At 41.2% G+C, this 22087-nt stretch overlaps 1 long non-coding RNA gene across 1 annotated transcript in view; it reads left to right on the top strand.

Moving 5' to 3' along the window:
- LOC307219031 overlaps positions 1-19761 on the top strand; it is a 59613-nt gene extending 39852 nt beyond the window's left edge. Inside the window, exon 3 of the long non-coding RNA XR_013840276.1 lies at positions 19747-19761. This is a non-coding gene — a long non-coding RNA (uncharacterized lncRNA). The remainder of the gene's footprint in view (positions 1-19746) is intronic.
- Positions 19762-22087: the final 2326 nt, after the last annotated feature.

Below are 22087 nucleotides of genomic sequence, written 5' to 3'. Positions count from 1 at the left end.
GTTTGAGCCCAGCCATGTTTTTCCAGTAGCTAAGGGGGGTTATCACAAAAGATAAAGAGAGCAGGCCCACTTTGCTCAAACCTCTGTGTAATTCATGTACAGAACATGGGTGGGTTTCTTGAATAAGCAAAGCAATGCAGAGACCAGGTTACCACCCACATGAGACACATAGGCACAAAGAAACATGATTAAGCATGGTGGGGGCACTTGTATAGAGACAGCTCTATTCAAGAAAGTAGTATGCATTCTAAAACAGCACTATGAAGGCTATCTCCAAAGGGGCTGAGGGCTGGACCCATATAATTTGAACCCAGTGCTTAATTTTTCTATGTGGTTGTCTTGACTGAAGCACTAAACCAGGCATGAGGAACCATTTTTGGTGTGAAGGCTGCATTCTCTTCTGGGCAACCTGCCATTGGCTAGTCTTGGACAAGGTCAGAAGAAATAACAATAATTGTATCTACACACATCTGTCTCCATCCTCCAACCAGGCAAAGCAATGAGGTTTTATTAGAGCTCAAGGACACATTCCAGCCAGTTTCCCCACACACACACACACACACACACACACAAAAACCACACCCAAGGAGGGTGTGAAACAGGGTTAGACTGGTGAGGAACATGTCCTGGGGGAAGTGGGTGTAGCTAAGGAAGGGGTGTAGTCCAGGGAGAGCTCCAAGGGCAAGATAGGGAGGACTGGAGGACCACATCTGGCTCACAGGGCCGAGGATCCCAATCATTGTGCTAGATGAACCATAGAGTACTCATAAAGAACTACAGAGTACTCATTCAGAAGGAGAGATGCAGAGAGAGGCGCGGGGGGGGGGGTGTTCCTTGTACAAGAGCTTTTCCCAGCTACTGATATTAATTCTCTGTTTTAGCTGATTTTTTAAATGCTAATAGTATGTTGTTAATCTACCATTTTCTTTTTAAATGCTCAGAGCAACTTAAAAAAGAAAAAACAAAACAAACCCAAAACAAATAAATAATATGCAATTGAACATACAGCTTGCCCTCTTCACAGCAGCAGTTTTTGGAAATATCCATTGTATTACAAGCTTATTGTTTTATTATCATTTCTAGTAAAGCAGAGTTGGCCTGAAATATAGATTTCTGAGGGGGGCGGGGACACCTAATCTGATAATGCTAATTGATCTGATAAACTTTACTTCCATTTCAGCTTTACATTGAATTAGTATCCACCAAGCGGGTTCTCAGAGCTGAGGTAAGCTCTTTCATTTTAATGCATATCATACAATTTCACCTAGAAACTGCTTCTAGAGTATGTCACACCAATACCTTAATCTTTCCTTTTTTTAATCACTGTGAGGTTGAACATTAACAAGAGACAGAATTATCGCCTCATTTTATTAACTGCACCCAAGGAGAATTAACAGAGCATGCTGGCAGCTTTTTTTAACCTGACATTTTTCATTCCATTTACCTGAATTTTTCTATTAGATTTGAAATGTACATCATACTGTGAGGATACTTTTAAAAATCTGGTCCCCTTCATAATTTTTGACAGAGTACATTAATAAAAGCAAAGTGAAATACTATCCACTGGAAGGAAAACGAAAACAAAACATTCTTCCTCTTTTGCTGAAAAATTCTAACAATCCTTGGGAAAGGCTTAACAGATTATTGTTTGATTCTGTAACCCCTTGTAACTGGGAGTGGGGGGAAATAAAAAATAAATGAGTTTTGGACAAAGTGTCCAGACTGCTACTTTACCACAACATCACAACCTATTGTACTGTGCTTGCATCATAATCTGATGTAAATTGGATTCATGTACAACTTGTGGCAAGACTCACACAAATTCTGACCTATCAGATTCAATGCAGCATGCCAGCCAGTGGAGGATGGTAACAGTTTGACTTGGTAGAACTGCAATTTTTAATCTTGATATATTCATCATAATAGGATTTGGACAGCGCTTACTTAGTAGCGTGCACCATTCCTGTGCAGAGAGACTTTCCCTTTTCCTCTCTAATAAAACCAACCCATCGGTTATTCTCTGCACATTTATGTACAGGGAAAGAGCTTCCACATAAGAGGGTCCTGGTATGATTTTCAGGCAATGTTGATGCCATACATATTATTTAGAAATTAAGCCACACCACAGGACATACGTTTTGGAAGCCATGTATTGTGTACAGCTAAACATCCACTGCCCTAAAGGCCTAAACACAAAATAACTTTCAAAATGTGAGGGAAACTTGCTTCCAGTTGCATGCGGTTTTCATTCCCCACAAAATCAATTTAACCATTCATTCCAGGAAGCACAAAGCCCAATTTTTGCATTTTAGAAATTTGCCGACAAACTCACAAAAGGGCAGTGTAGAAATAACAGTGACAGTTTCCCACATTCCTAGGCATTCAAGATACATCTGCTGCTAGGGTAGGCGCTTGCTGGAAGCAGGTAATAATAATAATAATAATAATAATAATAATAATAATAATAATAATAATTTATTATTTATACCCCGCCCATCTGGCTGGGTTTCCATCCTCATCTGTCCTGCCTCACCCAGCTGCTGCTGCAGTTTTTAATGAACGAATGTTGGGAAATGGTTACTGCAGAGTTTGCTGCTACAACAGCCACCCACCATTTCTCCCACCTCTCAAGTCCCCAATTCAAAAAATAAATAAATGCAAGATGATTAAGTAAAAATAGGTATTAATTATAGAAAGAGGCTCTCTGTTGCTTGCTTGGAAAGCCACAAAACAAATACTAGACATAAAAAAGCAGCTAATCAAAGTAGGAAACGCTTCCTTTTTGCTTCTCTGACCTTCAGGAAATAGCTCTGAGCATGCTCAGAATCTGTGTGTGATGGGCTAAGTGCTTACACATGGGAATGTTACTGAAGCGGGTCTGACTCTTCCCATATAGTGGCTGTGCATGTTTTCTCCCCAGCTTAAAGGCACCTGAGAAGAATCTCTTTCACATAGTTATACTTTTTGATTGGTGCAGAGAGCTGATTGGCCAGAAAACAGGCAATGGACAGAAATACCTTTGTAAATTTGAGGAAGTATAAGATTATGAGGATCAGGAAAATGTGTGGCTTTTGAGATTCTGAGGAGAATTTTTTTAAAAAAAATATTGCTAGGCAATTTCAGCAGGAGGAGGACTGTGTCTCCACTGATGCTGTCCACCTATAGAAATCTACTGAGGACTCAATAAGGCTGTAGTTTTATACTGATTTACTTGGGAGTAAGCCCCACCGAACTCAAATCTAACTTGCTTTCTGAGTAGACATGGAAAGAGTTGTATTAGAAACCTCCACTTTTTGCCAGGAGATTTTCAAACATGAGGCACTATTCTGGGAGGTGTTTATTTTACCTCAGGTAGGCCAGATTAGTGTTTCTTCACATAATCGCATGTATGGAATCTGTGGCTGAGGAAGCTCAATGGCTGCCGGAGGAAGACAATTTTGGTGTCTGAGGGGGGAAGGGTCAAACAGCGTTACTCCTTGATGCTTTAAAAATGTAGTGAACGATTAATTGCTTTCTTATGGCATTCTGAACTACAATACATCAGACAGGACCCTTCATTCTGTTTATTAGGAGGACGGTACCTGGGCAAACCCTCGAGGAAAATGGTGCAGGTTGAGGGGGGGGGGAAGGATGTTTTTCCAGAAGAAAACACCTCCTTGTTTGTTGCAAACACTGTTGATACAAGACTGGTTTAGCCTGGCCTCATTTTAAATGGACCTCAGGGCGTAGTTTGTGAAGGCAGATTCTGCTATGACATTATTGAAGTGGATCTAGACTTGATCACTGCTGGACAGAACACAGCTGTGGACCTCTGTGGAAGAAGGGTGAGGTAGGCATTTAATAAATCAAACAAAAATCCAACACACATTCTTGTAACTTAAGCTTTCTCATTTATTTTCCAAATGCAGGACAATGAGAAAATTTGCAGTAATACTTAGTGACTACTCCATTGTGTATCATTCTGTTGTGTGTGTGTACAAACTCTTGCTGCCCCAACATTGAGGATAATGACTTTTTAAAAAAACCTTTATGTAGATGAACATAAAGCTTAAGTCAAGAAATAATAACCACTCTGAAGAGATAAAATGTAATATGCCTAACAAAGGTCCTATCTGCAGTATACATTTAAAGCTGCCTCATAACACTTTACACAGTCATGGCTTCCCCCAAGGAATCCTGGGAAATGTAGCTTGATAAGGTTCCTGAGAGTTGTTAGGTGACCTCTATTCCCCTCACAGAGTTACCTCACAGCCTCCGACAATGGAAGCTCGCAGCTTCCAATTCTCAGCAGCATTAACAAACTACATTTCCCAGGATTCTTTGGGGGAAGCCGTGAGTGTTTAAAGTGGTATAATTTTGCTTTAAAAGTGCAGATGGGGCCAAACACAGGTAATTATATCTATTTATTTTGCTCTGGTTACCATAATTCACACAGCAAAAATGTTATTTCACAGTATAGTGAGTAGTTTGAATGGCGGGCAGGATTTGATCCTGCAGAAGAGGAAAACAAAAGGAGAAACCATGATGTTGGACTGACATTGAACGGTATTTCAGGCAAACCTGTCAATCAGAGCAAATGTTTTGGATTGTGGGATTAGTCACAAAGTTAACCTTGTGCCTTAGGTTTGCTTATTGACCGAGAAACCTCCATTTATTTATTTTTTTAAGTGCAGTCTTACACTTATGAGGTTCGCATTTCTGATTATTACACAGAGCCTTGGGTCACTTGTTGTTTTTCTGGCATGAACTAACTGCCCTGAGACCTCTAGGTATAGGGCAGTATGTAAATTCCATAAATATTAATAATAATAAGTCATGCCTCCACTGCCTGTTGCTTTATTATCTGCTCTTTGGTGGAGATGCTGGGATTGAATCAGGAACCTTCATGCAAGGCAGATGCTTTGCCACTGAGCTATGGCCTTTCCATCCTCAAAGATTCCATTCTAAAGGAGCTGAGCATGAACAACTTTTCTTTAGTCAATGGGAGCTTTCGGAGCAGTTCAGGTCATTGGAAGGACAATAATAGCATTGGTGTTTGAATGAATGAAATGAGCTTCCCCTGCTCCCAGCCCTGTTACAGTGGCATCTGCCTCTGGACAAATATTGGGATTCCGTTCCGAATGGCCACTAAATTTTTAGAAGTGATTCTATACTTACGTGTCCTCGATATTACATTCTTTTTCTCTACGTCTTAGAAGCTCCAGTTTTAACATTCATCTCGGACTTGCATGTAGGCTGAACAGAGTTTGATGCACGTCTGGGAAATTTGCCTTTTTGCTCACACAGGGGATGATTCAAGTGTACAGCTGTCACAAACTGTATTCAGGATCTACTTTGTGAATTAACTGTCTGTTCCTGAATTCTCACAATAACAGCCAATTAGGAGCACAAAAGAGAAGTGGCCTTGGGATATGGGCCTTGAGTCAGAAAGACATAGTACAGCCAAAGATCCCAGAATAGTAAAACGGAATTTAAAAATATTGTGTGAGTTTTGAGAGTAATATTTTACATTTCTGGTATGTACAGCAGACTCAGATGACATCTGATACAGCTTGGTGAGAGGGCACCAGAATCTAGAATTGGGGGGTCCATAAAGGCAAACCAATGAGTCATTCCTCACTTCCCAAATCATTACGAGTCCCAATTAAATCCTTTGGATGTGACTTGTAAAGAATTTGCAGTGCTATTATGGTCCTACTACTTCAGGCATGCCTCCCCTTTCTGCTTAACTGGAGGCCTTGTTAGAGATCTCAAAAGTGTATCCTCAATTTCTTCCTCCCTCCTACCCTGTCTGGAACAAAAACATTTGTCCCTAAGATCAGCTTCCATATCGGGGATTGGAAAATGGTTTAATGTAACGATTGTTTAAAAAGGGATCCAAGGGGGGTATTGGAAATTACAATGGGGGGACCCAGTTTTCTGAGTGCATGTTCTGGGAGTTGGGCAAAAGGGGCAGTACAGGATTCTTATTGGTGTACCAACCTCCCCGCTGCACCAAAGATTCCCTGCCTAAGCTGGTTCAGGTCTTGGCGGATGTTCTCCTGGAGACACCTAGTTGGGTTGTCCTAGGGGATTTTAACATTTGCGCCAACACGACCTCACAAGGGGCTGCTCGGGACTTTGTGGAAAGCATGGCCTTCATGGGGCTGTCCATGAATAAGTTTGGCCCAACCCATGCCATAGGCCTGGTGTTCACCTCTATGGATGTGGGTGATCTGACATTAAGTAAAAGTGAAACAAAAGAAGTGCCATGGTCGGATCACTTCCTGGTGCAACTAGACATTCCCATGACCCTTCCCCTCCATGGGGTTATGGGACTGATTTGGATGGTCCACTTAATGGATCCAAATGGTTTCCAGAGAGTGGTAGGGGGTGTTTTACCACATGTTGATGGCCTCTCAGCCGATTCCTTGGTGACCCGCTAGAATGCGGAGTTAACCAGGACTATCGACAGTACGGCTCCGAAGCACCCTCTCCAATTGCATGGAACCTGGATGGCCCCGTGGTTTCTCCCAGAGCTGAGGGCGATGAAACAATTGCTGAAACTGCTAGAGTGCTCGTAGCGGAAAACTCATTCTGAGTCAGACTGAAACACGGGTTAGAGCTCAACGTCGAGCCTACCTAGTGGTGATAGCAACAGCAAAGAGGACTTTCTCCAGTTGTCATTGGACTACAATTCCCTTCAGCTTCAGCCAACATGGCCAGTAGTCAAGGATGTTGGGGGTTGTAGTCTGTGAACATCTAGAGAGCATCACTCAAGTTAACCTCTTTATTGGATGCACAAATCCAAGCTGAATTTCACCAAGCAAGGCTCTCATTATTTTCTGCATCTTAATTTGACACATTTCCCACTGTGCTAAGTCTTCAGAACACTCATCATCATAAGAGTTTCACATCATGAATCTATACGGTTTGTTGCCTGATTTTCTCCCCCAACGATGGCTGTGGTGCTGTGTACAGCTACTCGGGAATAAGTCTAACCAAACTCCATGTGATTTAGTTCTGAGTAAATTTGTATATATAGCATCTGTTTCTCTCTCTCTCTTTCTCTGTACAAGCAAAGCTGTACCATCCTGACTTCCCCATCTGTGCGTTTTCATCACTTCCAAATCAGCTGTCTGCATGTACAAAGTTGCTTGAATTATTATCTTACCCAGCTGTTTTATTTATATATATTTTTGCATGCTCCTTCTGACAACTTTGTATAGTAGCAATTTGTGTTTTTTTCTGAAGCAGCCACTCTTTTCAGTGTGACAAATAATGAGCCCTTTGTCAATACATTCCAAGTGCAATAAAGTCCCTGTTGGTGCACTGGGTGATTCTGACGCTGTGCTTCAGCTGGGCTGATTACAGCATTCCAAAATGAGAAAAAAAACCACAGTTGCTGCTGTAACACTCAGATCTGTGCCTCACGCATGCAGTGGCAGGAAACTGAGTTTTAAAAACCCAACCCTGTTGCCTTGTTTTAGCTTTGTATTTACTTTTTTTTTTTTTTTTACATTTTGTCTCCTTCCTGCTACTTTATTCTTCACCCAGTAGCACATTGGGAAAGAATCATGATTACATTTTACTGGGATTTTATACGCCATTAGCAAGCTGAGCTCTAATGAGCAGATAGCCACGAAAGCTCCATATTCGTGACTGCATTTTAATTAATTTACAGAACCTGGTAACAATTATGACCTGTACATTTTAAGAAGCCTGTTAAACATTACATTTGCCAATTGAGAGTTTTTAAAAAGCTAAGGCAAGGCAGATTTTAACACTAAGTGGTTTCCTTCTTTAAAAAATAATAATAATGAATGTGGAGAAATGCAAGTCAACAAGAACTACATTAATATTTGTTGTCATAAATTGCTAACAGAAAAAAAAATCACTTGATTTTTCTATGTTGATAATTAAGTACTATTAATGTTGTTAGGTATTATATTTGAGTCTGTTACATTGTCCCTTGTTTTTGGTTTTGCCATTGGAAGTTGTTATAACAGTCCAGTCTGATAATTGTGTTTTGTTGGGGTTCTGTACCTTAACTTATTGCTTATTTGTTTATTGCACTGGTGGTGGTGGAAATGTGGTTTAGGCAAGCTAGAGAGCCAAGAGGAAGAAGCACTAAGTTCAGGGCAGGTTACCCTCAGACAGGGGACACAATGCAGCACGCCAGGCATTTTTTGTTGTTGTTGACTAAGCAATTGGGGTGGACATGAGGGAGCAGATGCTTCAGAAACCTTACCTCTTACTTTCCAATCAACAAAATGGCTGCCTCTCTCTCTTTTACACAGGTAAGTAGCCATGTTGGTCTGCCATAGTCGAAACAAAATAAAAAAAATCCTTCCAGTAGCACCTTAGAGACCAACCAAGTTTGTTATTGGTATGAGCTTTCGTGTGCATGCACACTTCTTCAAAATGTGTTCTGAGGAAGTGTGCATGCACACAAAAGCTCATACCAATAACAAACTTAGTTGGTCTCAAACCTAGACAGCATCTTAAAAAGCAGAGACATCACCTTGCCAACAAAGGTCCGTATAGTTAAAGCTATGGTTTTCCCAGTAGTGATGTACGGAAGTGAGAGCTGGACCATCAAGAAGGCTGATCGCCGAAGAATTGATGCTTTTTAATTATGGTGCTGGAGGAGACTCTTGAGAGTCCCATGGACTGCAAGAAGATCAAACCTCTCCATTCTTAAGGAAATCAGCCCTGAGTGCTCACTGGAAGGACAGATCGTGAAGCTGAGGCTCCAATACTTTGGTCACATCATGAGAAGAGAAGACTCCCTGGAAAATACCCTGATGTTGGGAAAGATTGAGGGCACAAGGAGAAGGGGACGACCGAGGACAAGATGGTTGGATAGCGTTCTTGAAGCTACCAGCATGAGGTTGACTAAACTGCGGGAGGCAGTGGAAGACAGAAGTGCCTGGTGTGCTCTGGTCCACGGGGTCACGAAGAGTCGGACACGACTAAACGACTAAACAACAACAACAACAAGGTGCTACTGGAAGGAATTTTTTTTATTCTGTTTCTGTTTTACACAGATAGCTGTCAGTCAATGCCAAGGGAGGATGGAAGGAAGCTTGGGACTAGCTATTCCCTTCTCCCTAAAACCTCTCCTAGCAAGAAACCCAGGCCTTTCTATACATGCTATTTATTCCTTCTCCTAGCAGATGGGTTAGGGTGGCAAATTAAACATCACCAAAAAGGAGGGAAACCCCCCCCCCCCAAAAAAAAGAGGGCAGTAGAGGACACAGCTTAGCATCAGATTTGGATAGGCTCATTTATAAAACAGATGTAAATTTTGGTGCTCAGGATGGTGTATAGGGTATGCCACCCATTTTATCCTAATGGGCTGAGAGATTGTATGTGGTCCAAAGTCATGGCTGAGTGGGGATTTGACTCCAGTCTCCCAAGTCCTGGTCCAGCATTCTAAGCACTATTCCACAATGAAATAGAAATAGAATGCCCTGTCCATTATGGGGAAGACTGAGACCAGGTGGGTGGGTGCGCATGCTGAGTTTGCTAATTGTGGCTTGGCACAAATTCAAGGTCCCTGTTCTCCCTTCTTAAACTGGAAGGCCTTTCAAACAGGTTGACTCCTTCAAATACGGAACTGTCTGGTGCAAAGTAGAACACTTGGCAACTATAGCCTGGAGCTGGTGACCCCAAAAGCAACATACCACGTCTTGAGGTGTGGGCTGGACCACTGTTGGATTCCGCAGCACATCCCCCCACCCCACTGATATGACAAGAGTTTCTGCCCTCTATGGAAAGAGAGCAGAATTGCAGCCTAAAAGGTTCTCAAGGAGATTTGGAACATTTCATAACTCATGCCTATTTGCTTAATATGCTGCATAAAGGGATGCTGGAAACTACATTGGGTGAGCGGGGTTACAAAGGCAGATGAAGGGGGTGGAGAAGTATGTCAGTCCTCCAAATCTTGAGTTTCCTGAAGTCATTTTTGTTTTTATGTATGGAAGTTTACAAGCAGAGTGACATATTTTTAGCAACAGCATACAGCATTGCCAAAAAAGTATAGAGAGCAGCTTCCAAGTAGATGAAAATAAGCTGCTCAGCCCTTTGATGTGACTTCACTGCACACAAAACATACAGATAAAAGGCTCTCTTACTGTTTATTATGGAATTAGTTGGGCAAAAATTAGAAACCCTTGGGATATACTCAGATCTTTGCCAAACTGTAGCTCGTCAATCCTTTCTTTTTTACAGTAGGAAGAGATTCAGCAAAGAGATTTAGAGCTGACAGGTTCCACCATTGTGTAAAAAAGATCTCTCTACAGCAATAGTCCTAAGATTCCTTTGGGCATGCACTTTCTAATTCCCATTGAAGGTTCTAAGTTAAAATACAAACCAGGAACCATTGCTTAGACCTCTTAAGACATGTTTGATGTTTCCTACCACTCTTGCTTCTGTGGTTCCTCTCATGCTGGTAAAGCAACACCCAAAGCAGCCTTCTTCCATCTTGGGACCCCAGCAACAGCAGATGGCAAGGTGGGGCTGCCACTTATCCAACTTCCCTCCAGATGTGTCACTGGCAGCATACTGAGATGGAGAGGGGGGAGTGGATGTGGCAGCCCGGTTGGAGTGGTGCAAATGCATTGGCAGAGCCCTTCCAGGGCACTTGCTAGCACATTTACACTGCACCAACCTAACTTGCTGCCATGACGCCTCCTCAAAATTGTTGCATTCCTGTAGGACTGAAAATGAAAATGAGACAGCACTTCTCCATTTTAACTCCATGGAAAAAAAATCTTTTGATAAAGGTTATCTCCATCAAAACAAAAACACAACTAAACAAGCAATAGAACTTACTTCAGAGAAAATATATTTCTCTACCATTCAAGTTTAGATTTTCTGAAGACTTGCTATGTACTTCAGCTGTCTGAAGTACAGTGGGTGCTGGGTAGTAGTGGCGTAGCGTGGGGGGTGCAGGGGGGGCCGGCCGCACTGGGCGCAACATCTGGGGGTTAGGGAAATCCACGGGTTAGGGGGTGCAAATCCACGGATTAGGGGGCGCAAATCCATGGGTTAGGGGGCACAAATTACTTGCCTTGCCCCGGGTGCTGATAACCCACGCTACGCCACTGCTGGGTAGGCATATGATCTAAGCTCTTTTTGATGATGGCACTCCAACTATGCAACTTTGTTCAGGAAGGCTCACCTGATCATTTTGCGGGTTGGTTAGAACTGTTCTCCAGGGTAAGTGCCTTTACCTGTTGTTTTTACTGAAAGCGAAGTTTTTGCTCTGTTTATAGCTCTTGCCTTGTGTGCCCCCCCCCCCGTCCCGCCCCGCTAATCATGAATGTTTAGGATTTGTCAAGAGCTGCATGCTCTGCTGACATGAAAATGCAATCAACGACTTTTGCTTTTTAAAACTTCTTTTTGATCCCTATAGCAAAATAGCTTTCTGAGAACTAGTTTAGCACTTACAACCATGCAGTACTTGTGAAAGGAGCAGACTTGTAGGTTAAAATATCAAACACAACATGTGTTTGTGGGATTACCAGAGAGGTAGCAAATGCAGGGTGGTCCAAGTGCCCATGCACCCTGGGGGTCTCGCTGCCATTGAAACATTGAAATGTACCTTATAATACATGACGTTTGGACCACCCTGTATATTCTATGGCACTTAATTGTTTCCTATTCCACACTCAAGCGAGTGAAACATGATTCTCAGTAATATCTCTGACACCAGACACACAGGATCTGCAGTTCATGATGGTGCAAGTATTTTACTGCATGGAGGTTGGTTGATATTAGAAGAATCCTACATGCATGAAACATCTGCAGGCGTGAATAATAACCAAAGTACCCTTGCTTATAGAGAGCTAAAGCGCAGTCTTCTTTTTTTGAAACCTTTTGTGCATATGCATCTTATCTGCATCTTTTGTACATGCAGATGAAGCAAAGATGAAACAGACCGAAACCCTAATTATTTGGAGTTTTTTGCCTCCCCAAAGGGAGCACTTCGGTGCCCTTTTCCTAAGCTATTAGTTTTGTTGGGGTTGGCATGCTATTTTAGTTCTCCTTGTTTTATCTGACATTACTTGCTTAATAAAGCTTTTTAACCCACCTTTCCAATGTAGCGCCACAGTGATGCACAAATATTTCAGTATAAAAATCAACATTACCAGTAGCGTACATCACATACAACGCAGGCATATTATATTTCTGTTTGATAGCAAACATTGCTGAAATGTTTTTAAATTCGCCAAAGCCTCATGGGGAAGTCGAATTCCCCGAAATGTTCTACTGGATGGCACAGCAGGTGTCAGAGAAGAAACATCTCATTATCACCCAGGCTTAGGCCTGATTGTGCCATTTCAGAGACAGGAAATGCTGTGTGTTTGTCTGTGATTCTGAAATTTAGATGTAGTGCCCCCTCCCCCGCTTCAAGCCACCAGATTATTTTAAGTATGTTTATTCCAATGTCCTGGTATGGGTAGAAAGTTTGACAGACACCAGGATTCAAATGGCTAACTCAGCTGGAAAGCATGATGCGTGACCTAGGACTACCTCTCAGTGTAATCTGTCTCAGCCTATACTACCTCACAGGGTTGTTGTAGATAAAGGAGAGAGGGAGACCCTTTGCTCCTTGGAGGAAGATTAGCATAAAAACTTAATATCCACAGATCTGGTTATTCCTTTTGGAGAAGAATTGCATGTCTTAAAAATGGAAGCAGGGGCATTTCTGTACATTAAGGATGTAGTCAGAATATCTGTGAAACGCCCACATTTTGTGTTAACGTCTCGAGAAGAAAAGCTTAAGAGAAAAGCTGTAAGGTTAAAAGGATGCTGTTCAATGGTGTGGAATGAGATAGTTACTTGAAAGAAAGTCTGGATGGTCTCCCTTTGTAATATTGTGTTTATATTTACATTGTATAGAATATTGGTATTGGTATCCGTTACTGTATAATAGAGAACATTTGTTTACATTCCTCAATAGCATTTAAACACACTTCTAAAAGTTATGCTTTTAACTGTAGTTGGAAAATGCTACTTTGAAAATGCTATCCTCACTATTTAAAAAAAATAAAAAACTTCCCCTATTTGAATGTAGGTTATAAATTCCAAGAATTTCCCTCCTTTGCCAAAGTCCTTTTCGTGCAGCACATCTAACATAGAAACATGTGTCAGGATGCATAATGTTTCAATTACATAACCTGCAGCAATGTTCTCTCTGCAAGAAAAAAAAATCTAAATTGTAGATTCAATGGTAGATTTACTTTTTCTTCCTTTCCTTTGTGCTTTGTCATTAGCTGGTTGTCTTGTTCTAATTTTTTTAAGACTAGAGCGTTCATACATATGAGTAGACAAGCAGGAGGGAGTATGTCTATGTACTGGGGGGAATTGGGTTAGGTCTATGGCAAGACCATGTGGCTCTTTTCTGAAAGAACATGGACGATATCTAACATTAGTCATATTCAGAGTAGTCCCATGGGTCTAAATCAATGGGCTGAATTCAACACGGTTAACTGTTCAAGCGGAAATACATTTGCTCACAAAATGAAACTTCCCCTCCCTCGCCTCTGCCTGTGCCACCCCCAAAATCTGCTCCAGAGGGTTGAGGGAACTCCCAGAGTAGATGGCGGGTAATAAATGGGGGGAGAAGAGTGGGGAGTTATGTTGCACAAGCAGAAGTCATTGCACTTATTAAATGACTTGCTTGGATAAAACCCAGTAAACTTAAGTAACTTCAGTCCATTGATTAAAATGGATCTGCTCTGAGCAGTAGTGGAGCTGCTCTCGGCTGCAGGGCGTGTGCGCCTTTCTAGGCACCCAAGCGGCTATCCCGCGTCTGGGAGGGCACCCTCCACGCCCCTCTCAGTAGCCGCCGAACTGAGCATATCTGCCTGGGGCCTCCCCTCTGCCCGTCGCCACCGCTCCCGCTAGGCCGTACTGTGGCTGTGCCGCTGAAGGACCCGGATGAGATGGGCAGCCTGGCATGGCCTATGAATTGCTGAGGAGCCTTGAGAGGAGAGTGAGGGCAACCATAGAGAAAGCAGTTCAGAGAGAGGAGGAGGCGGAGGCAGAGGTGCGGGCAGGTGTTCAAAGGGTTACAAGGGAAGGACCACAAGCGCTTCTCCCATAGATTTGTAGTGGTAGACTAGCATAGATGGTCTGATCTGCGGGTTTACTTCGGGCGCTATTCCCCCCCCCCCCCGCCCCACCTGATGGAATTGAGAGCTGCAGATGGAGCACAAGAGAAAAGATACAGAACTGCAGCAGCATCTTCGTAGCTTGGACTTCATTTTGTGCAAAAAGTGGTTGCTGCTTGTAGTTATTTAATTGCAGTGTTTCATCGGCTGGTGTCTTGAGCAGCAACCTCTGGAAATGAAGGGCTAAAAACCGGCGCTGCTCTCCAAAATTATCTGGTCCCTTTTAACTTCGTATTTCAGCTGGTTGGCTAAAATCCCTTATTTTGGCTGCTGGTCCCTTGTTTTCAAGGCTGCTGGTCCCTTGTTTTCAAATCTGTAAGTTGACAGCTATGTACCAAAGGAGGGGGTCAGGTTGTGCCTTGGCCAAAGGCCTGGTGGAACAGCTCTGTCTTGCAGGCCATGTGGAAAGATGTCAAGTCCCGCAGGGCCCTAGTCTCTTGTGACAGAGCGTTCCACCAGATCAGAGCCACAGCCGAAAAAGCCCTGGCCCTGGTTGGGGCCAGCCTAACCTCTCTGTGGCCCAGGACCTCCAGGATGTTTTTGTTTGAAGACCATAAGGTCCTCCGTGGGACATACCAGGAGAGGCGGTCCCATAGGTCATCATCATCCCATAGGTTATCATCATCACCACTATAACTTAAGTTTTCATTACTCCTGAGAATCCTTAGAGCCATGACAGTGGCTTACAGCAGGAAAACGCACACAACTGCAACATAAGAAAAGTAGTCATAAACAACAAATATAGCATAAAAATACACAACCAAACTGAATCATTTCCACATAAATCACAAGAACTAAAATAAAGATACAAAAAGCAGGGGGGGGGAACCAAACAACACCCCAGCCCATGAGTCTGTTTGGCAGCTTCAACTTTTGTAGCTGAAGTGAGTAATAGCCCCCTCCTCTCAGGCCAGGTGGAAAAGGCCTCCAAGGCAGGGTGCAGGTCTCCCAGGACTCAGAGCTAAGATATTCTCAGTAGCCTGTTTGATGTAATGTGAATCTGTAAATAATGTTGTGAATAAACTGAAGTAAGAAGTTATGGTAACAAGGGACTGCATTTCATTAAAACATTAAGAGTTCAATCCAGTTCACTCTGGATACAGAGAAAGCCCTGAAGATATAACTGATCATCTCCTCCAGCATAAATCATGATCGTGAACTGGCACATTAGATTTTGCCTGGCCATGGAGATTAGGCTCAAAATTCAAATAAGATTATCTGTTTATTGTTGCGACTTCATTCCATACTGATGGGAATATGACAGAAAAGGTTTAGCTTTGTTTTCTTTTAATTAAAATTAACATCAGGCACCAACCTCACCCTGAATTTCCAGAAGTAATGGATATGATTTTAAGCCAGTGGTCTCCACTGTCTTCAGTGAGCATTGTATAGCCCTTGTACATGCCTGTGAATTGTTATTGATGCTTTTGATGAATGTAGCCAAGAAGGGATCTGATTGTCCTGCCGAGTCAATGTCAAAACAGGCCTGTTTTCCCTCTACTCAGCCTCTTTTCAGCACACCTTTACACAAAAGTTATAGATCATGAAATGCCTTTTTTACTTATTTTTATCTCCATACATTTTTCCTTTTTTTTAGCAGACACCATAGTTCTTCTAGGGCAAAAGATATGGCTTGCAATATATGCTACCAGCTCTGTGCCTAATTTGCTGGACTATCACAAACTCCTGCCCTTTCCTTTCTTTCCTTTTCCAAGTCAGAATGTTTACTGAATTGTTGCAAAGGATAAAAGGTTTACTTTACAACCACTTAGTTTTCAAAGTGGTAGGTTAATAGAGATTCCCAGTAGCTAAAAATCTGATGAGCTGTTTGTTGTATCTTTAATGCCCCAGTGCCTTCTCAGTAGGGATTTATTTATTTATTTCATTAAAATTATATACTACCGATAGTAAAAAGGCTGAACACACACAGACTTCATTGTGAGATGGGGTAGAAATTCAGTTTGGTTTAGATTTTAATGGGAATCCTATCTAATTCACACTATTCCAAAACAACATGCAACCTAAGCGCAGTTATCTTTTGCAAATCACACTTTTATGAATTTTGTGATGCAATTCTTCATCCGAAGCATATGTTCAAGAAATGTGTATATTAGGAGGAAGTGTGTGTAAGGATGTCTATATTAGTGAAACTTGCATGTAACTCATTATATTACCCAAAAAATGGCTTTCAAAAAATGAGCATGCCAGGCAACATTGCATACACAAGATTTATATATAAGGAGAAGTTCCCACTAAAATGCTGGTATATTTTCATGACGTCTTAAAAAAGAAAAAAGAAAAATGATGGGGAAATAGAGAGAGCTGAAGTTAAGCCTGTGAAAATGAACAAATGGGATAAATTGACAGACTCATCCCTCCCTATTTCCCAGTTCCTTTTTTTCAGATAGTTGACATTTATCAATTGAATTGCAAAGTCACAGAGAATTCGGAACCATTCAATAACTGCTGAAGAGTAGAGTTGGGTACAATATTAGTGCTGTTGGTGTGAGGTGAGCAGGAGCTTAGCTCATTTGACAGGGAGAACAACAGAGCCAAGAGGGAGAAAGATCCTTTCTTGTATTGGTAGTCTGATAAGAGGGAGGAAATCTCATGCAGGAGTTAGATACAGGAGGTGTTTTGGGAATGGGGTGATTGCCTAGGGGACCTAAATGGTTCAGCAAACTGGATTTCACATTCTGGTTTAAAATAATCAGCAGGACCCTAATATAATATTCATGGCCTAGGACCCTCGTACCTAAGGGACTGCCTCTCCTGGTATGCCCCACGGAGGACCTTAATGTCCATAAATAGCAACATCCTAGAGGTCCCGGGCCCTAAGGAAGCTAGATTAGCCTCAACCAGAGCCAGGGCCTTCTCAACACTGGCTCTGGCCTGGTGGAACACTCTGTCTCATGAGACCAGGGCCCTGTGGGATCTGATTTCTTTCCGCAGGGCCTGTAAGACAGAGTTGTTCCACCTGGCCTTTGGCTTAGAATCAGTTTGATTCCCTCCCCCTCTTTCTTTTTCCTTTCTCCTCCTGTGAAGAGGCTGCATCCTAATGTTTTAAAGTTGAATTTTAATCTTGTTTTTTTAAAAAATTATATTTTAATCAACTTGTTTTCATTATTGCTTGCTAGCAGCCCTGAGCCCGTTCTTGGCTGGGGAGGGCAGGGTATAAATAAAATTTATTATTATTATTTATTATTATAAAGAAAATTCATCTGAAAGAGATACTGGAACTTCTGCTTTGTGGAGTGAAAACCTGTCTTCATCTATGGAAGTCTTCCTGTTGGCTTCACTGGGGCAGAATGAGGCATTTGGGTGAACAGTTATGTTGTACTGAGTCCCAGCAGTGCAGATGAGATCACAGTGTCAAACTTTGCCCCATCTGTCCCTTCCAGCTGAACGTTTCTCTGCCTCTTCCTGGAGCTGCTCAGAGCATCTGACGTCAGTGCCAAAAAAGGAGTTGCATGTGGCTGACAGATTTTCTTAAAGTATAAGTGACTCATAAGGGTGTTGGGGGATACAGCCTAAAGAGGCTGGTACAAACTTAGAAATGTATGGAGACAAGTTGTGAGCAATTTCAGACTGTGTTCCTTTGCCGTGTTGCAATAATCATTGCAATTAGCCCAGTGATTGATAAAGGTTCTGATGTCTGAAGCGACCCAATTCAATCATGTAGCGAATTCTAGGAGCAGCAAAAGATTGTTGTGTGAATCCCAGTAAAGACCAAGAAGCAAACATATAATTTGCTTCCTTTGTAGAGGAAGCACCTGCTGTTCCTTTTGATATTCTGGAAAAGACAGCTAGTAGTAAATCTATTTAAGATGTAGATCAGTTTGTTCTGTATGTGTCACTATACCAGTGGAATAGACTAGGGAAAACCTTTAAATTTCTATCAGTGGGCCTTTCTGCTTTCCAAAATCCCAGAAGTGAATCTTCAAGACATTTTTCTCCGAAAGCTGATACATAATTTTCTGCAGTTTTCACTTATTATTGTACACTGTTGTTGCATGTGTCAGCCCAAATCATTGTTGCACATTTGACAGGACTGTGTGACAAACTACTTTCCCCTTTCCTGGCAGTTCCAACATACCCATGTGCCACCCTGTGCTATATCTTAACTAGGGCACTTACCCATATATGGAAATTTGCAGTTTCCACAGAAGGTATGAAAGATCACAGCTACTTGCAGCATCCTAGAATCACCTGGGCACAAGTCCTTTTGGTCGGGTTTCAAAGAGTGATTTAGAGATGCAGAAAAATAATGCTCCGAAGGCCATTTTCCCATCTGCTGCCCTCAGTATTTTGAGCACAAAATACATGAGTATCACAACAGTTGTGAATGAGGCATCTGTTGCTTTAAAAATTAAGTGTCTCTTCAGACTGCTGAAAAACAGCTATCAGGGAAAGAAAAGAATTAGTATGCCACATCACAGTGGATGCAAAACTCAAGTATTTTATATTAAGATCACAGAAAGCTCAAGCTGCCTTATACCAGGTGAGACTACACAGGCAGTGCCTCTTCCAAGCCCCCAGATTTATCCCTTGCTAACTTGACCGTTTTAACTATAAATGCCAGGGAATGAATCAAATCTTTTGCATGCAGGGCGTTGTGTTGTGCCATTACCCAAGTACAATATATGAAGAGTGAAGCAGCCATAAAATAGATTATTATATTTCTGTATAGAAAACAATCATTTGGAAAATATCAGATAAAACATATACCATAAACAGGCCAATAATGGTACAATATGATTGTGAAAGATATATCTTCTTGCAGGTAACTTGGATAATCAGCCTACCATAGATTGCATTAATCGTATCTTATAACAGTCACAATTTTAAGGGGGCAGGGTAGTCAAAACTATTAATAAAAAATATTAAAAGTAAACTACTTTTCTTTCCAGATATATTATCTTTTGTGTTTTTGAATGTGGTTGTTTGATATGAGATGAAAATCTTGTTTTCAACATTTTAAAAATTACTCCATGAAATATCTGTTTCTAAATTATAAATTAATGAAAGTTATGGTGCTTTTTTCAAGAAGGCTTTTTTTTTTGTCAGAAGGGGAGAGGTACGTTTTTGAGCAAACCTGATTCAAATTTAATGCTATTTTATCTTTATCATTTTGCTACTGCTCACTGAGCAATATAGTCCATAAACATTATTGGATGAACTGCCTTTGTAAATATTTGCCCTTGTCTTTTAACAATTGTCTTTAGGTTACATTGAGGCTTTCTAGGTCGCTTGCCTCTTCTGCTCAGTTAAGAATGTAATGAAATAAGGCATTCACAAACATATTTACAGCGTGTTTCCTTTAGAAGGGAAGAAAGCACCCACAATATATATATATTTAAAGGGCAACAAAATCACATGACTCTCATTTGAAAAATACTTAAGAATATTTTCCCCCGATTTGAAATCTTAAAAACAATCCTGAAGCAAAAAAAGTTTTAAAATGATAATTTACTTTTGGACAAAATGCTTTACTAATTAACCCGTTTTAGTTGCCATGTCTCACTTTTATCCCATGGTGCTCTTCACTTGACATTTATATGCTCTATTTCACTCCTTTCAGAAAACAAGACGCCACAGATATTTTCAAGCCAGCTCTTGCATGTTACCCATCGTGTACCACGAGAGCCGTGATGACAGGTAATGGAAAACTACCATTCTCTTCTTTTTGAAGGAAATATGTTTTCCAGCACAGAATAATGATCTTCTAAGAAAAACCATATAGCAGCCAATATATAACCACCAACATATAATTTGATTTACAATGTGGCAGACAAAGGATTTTGAAAATCAGTTTTGAAAAAAACTAAAGATCCATCAGGTTGTGATTAACAAAAGTTGCTGATAAAATAGTACTTCTTTTCTCTGACTTTTTAACTTTTCAAAACATTTGTGCCGATATGTGCCTCTCACAACTATCCTCACAATAACAGTTAGCTAGTCAGTGAATTATGCTCCCATTTCGTCAGCCAGAGTTTTGTATGAAATTGAGATACAGGACAATACAACACCTTTCTAATTAGTTCACTTTCTATCCTGCTCTTTCCAAAGCCTTCAGACAAGTGACAAAACTTAAAAATAAAATGAAACCTACATTTAAGAAAAGCCAAAAGAATTAAATGCAAGTTACCATGCATTTACCTAATTCTGGCCATTAGGTAAATGTAGGTCTCTTCTACAAACACTATTTGAATATCTTTAAATAGATCTATATATTTCAATAATGGTAGCAAAACCTATAATGATTTCTCTTACATTTGAATGGGTTTCAATTGCTAAAAAGTCTATTTGGGATCCATAGAAAAGCCACTCTGGATTCCTGTGAAAAACAGTAGACTTTAATATATAAGTAAATAGTGACATTGATTATCGTCAAATAATTAGATTGCTATGGTAGCTTGTATTTACTGTATACTGATACCCTTATGGGGCAAAAGTGGTTGTTCCACATGCCTGGATTTTGTTCTAAGCTTGGTTGAGATCAGTAATGGGTTGATCTTAATTTTTTTGTTAGTGAGAAGGAGATTGGGTTGCCAATCTTTTGGGCCCACCAGCATTTGTGTAAACAGGAGAAATTATAATGGGCAACACATGCACACCCCCTACAACCAAGCACATAGCCCAACAACGCTTCTTTCAAGCCTAGTTTTAGCAGGTGGAAGGGACCCTCTGGGCACCAGGGCAGGTGTCTGTGAGGTGCTGTATTGGTGACCCCTGATTCAGAAGAGCAGAAGCTAAACAAAACATTGTTCTACTTCTACTTCTCCACATTCCAGCAATTGCTCCAAATTTCAGACAACATCCTTTTGTGATGCTCAAGTGTAGGAGGGCGCATTTGCTTATACCAGAGTGTTGCCATTTCCTTTTGCTGTCCATGTTGCTCTCCTTGTTTGGGCGGCCCAATTATGTCCTTGCTTGATTCGAAGTGGCAGCTCCAAATAGAATGTCCCCGTTCTGTCCTTCGTTGTCAACAGCTCACCCATATAACCTGCAGGTTTTGTATGCATCCCTCTGCTCTAATTTTTAACCTTATCCTGTGGAAAACAGGAGGAGGAAAACAAGGGGCCCAGTCATGTACAGGAATGAGTCTAGTATGTATTAATTAAGGGCAAGAATGGTTGATGACTTGACATGCAAACCTATTAAAAAGTTAAAAATTCAGAAAAATAATTGGCAGCTCATTCAACAATCCTAAGTACTTAACAGATCTGAATAGTGTATGGTCCACCAAGCTAAACCTCACAGTGCCCTCCCTCCCCACACGAGCCATAGATCATGGTCTACAATCTTTCAAGTACAGTACTTGAGAACCACACCCCTTTTTTACACTCCCGAAGTAAGCAGCAGCCAGGTTTAGCATTGTGTTTCCGTGTAGGGCTGAATGACTGCCTTTCACTTGGTTGTGGCATAAGGTTTTATCTTTAAACAAAGGGAAGTGTAATTGGTATTTGAAACATTTCGGCTTTTTTCCCTGCAAGGAAAATCTCATTTTTGAAGTCACACAGCGCTGTTTTCAATTACAACAAGAGTCGAAAAAGTGGAGAAGATCTCGTGTGCAAATCAATGTTCCTCTGTTAAAATCAATGGGCTGCTGAGATGTACATCAGCCCAGTATCTGCCATCTGCTCCCCCCCTCCCCATTTCATTGTAATTGCAAACCTAAGCATGAACAGGGACTATGTCACAGTTATTGCAAAGACAGAATTCTTATTACTGCGCCTTTGATAATAATTGGATACAGAACACCTGTAAATAAACTTTATTGTATTTTCCCCCCTATTCAGAATATTGTGGATTGTAATACTCTTTTTAAACAAAATAGCAGCATGAAGGAAACTACTGTTGCAAGGGTAAACTTTGATTCTTTGTGCCGTTGTTCTTGTCTACAGTAGGATGGTGGCCAT

Source organism: Podarcis cretensis, assembly GCF_951804945.1.
Source record: "Podarcis cretensis genome assembly, chromosome: 6".
In the NCBI taxonomy this organism is placed as follows: domain Eukaryota; kingdom Metazoa; phylum Chordata; class Lepidosauria; order Squamata; family Lacertidae; genus Podarcis; species Podarcis cretensis.
The sequence above is the reverse complement of the archived record's forward strand: the minus strand, read 5'-3'. Positions and strand labels throughout refer to the sequence as shown.